At 38.1% G+C, this 1,263-nt stretch overlaps 1 long non-coding RNA gene across 1 annotated transcript; it reads right to left on the bottom strand.

Moving 5' to 3' along the window:
- Positions 1 to 40: 40 nt before the first annotated feature.
- On the bottom strand, positions 41 to 1,263 carry LOC109364172. The gene is made up of 3 exons (XR_002110207.1): positions 1,182 to 1,263; positions 998 to 1,059; positions 41 to 882 (listed from the first exon to the last, which is right to left on the bottom strand). It is a non-coding gene; the product is annotated as an uncharacterized LOC109364172 (long non-coding RNA).

The raw sequence follows: 1,263 nt of genomic DNA, 5'->3' as shown, positions 1-1,263 counted from the left end.
GCTAGACAAGTTTAAAAAAAAAAAAAAATAGTAAATTTGAATATTCTTAATCCTTAAATCCTATGACCTCCTACTTTTAATGTGATTTTGTTCTTAAGCAGATAATGCTAATCAACTGCACCCTTTTAATCCTATCAATGTTACCCATTAAGTCACTAGATGTTTCCTTTCATAAACCTGCTATAATATTGTTAGCTGGGGACTCCTAGAGATCCTTTCATTACCATGGCTCATGGCCTTATTTTCCCAGCACATCAATTCTTGCGTTGTCTAGCACTTCTTTAGTTGAAGGTACCTAATTCTCATTGATGTCAGAACTTAAGGGAGCCTTAACAGGGTTTAAGAACCTTACTGCTTAAAAAGAGAGCAACGTTCAAAGAGGTACACAAAGGAGTATAACATTCTAAGTATCTCAGCTAGTAGGGAAAGATTTCTAAGCTGAAACACAGCTTAGTCTTCCTGCAATTCTGAGCAGCTTTATATGCATCCTACTCCTGAAATTTTCTTGTTGCCTTAGTGAAACCCTACTGCTTCCTTTACAGTTAGTTTTTACACAGGAATAGTATACTGCTCTTTTTGTTGCTATCTTAAGTACAGACTGAAATTTACATTACTCTTTATTTCAAAACAAAGTAATTGCACACAAAGAATATCATAATGGCCTTCTGCATTATTTACAGTATTCTCTACAGGACTCTAACACTAGCTCTGAAGTGTCTCAAAGTCTGTTAGCATTCCTTTCTTTCTGATGCTCTCAAGTTGTATGGTGATGCTGGTAGCCACATCAGGATTTGAACAATTCCAATTTTCCTCACAGTCAGTTACCCATGTGTATCCACAGCTCTCCTCATTTTTCTGGCTTCAGGGACAGTTGTGTTATCTCTGAAATGTAAACCAGAAACAAAAGATGCATGAAAATTTAACTATTGGCAGCAACTCGAATCAGAACAGTAAACTCTACTTTCACTTTTTGCCTTTGGAAACATAGGGAACATACCTGAAGCAATTTTGTTTCCTACAAAAGTATTTTTGCTGTTGTATCCTGATCTTCCTCTGTTGCTGCAGACAAGGGGGGGAAGAGGAGACAAAATGCATATTCAGAAGTGTGTAATGAAGGCAAATATATGAGAAGTATGAGCTAGAGAGCTGGCTGGTTACCTATTTTTGGATTTTCTGCTTACCTGGAAATTTACTGCATGCCTGCAGGGTGGTCTTTTCCTGTCCCCCAGCACCCTGCTTCTCGAGCCTCGTTGGAAAGCCCCT

Source organism: Meleagris gallopavo (assembly GCF_000146605.3).
Source record: "Meleagris gallopavo isolate NT-WF06-2002-E0010 breed Aviagen turkey brand Nicholas breeding stock chromosome 7 unlocalized genomic scaffold, Turkey_5.1 Chr7_random_7180001838920, whole genome shotgun sequence".
In the NCBI taxonomy this organism is placed as follows: Eukaryota; Metazoa; Chordata; class Aves; order Galliformes; family Phasianidae; genus Meleagris; species Meleagris gallopavo.
Note: the sequence above shows the minus strand (reverse complement) of the source record. Positions and strands in the feature narration are given on the sequence as shown.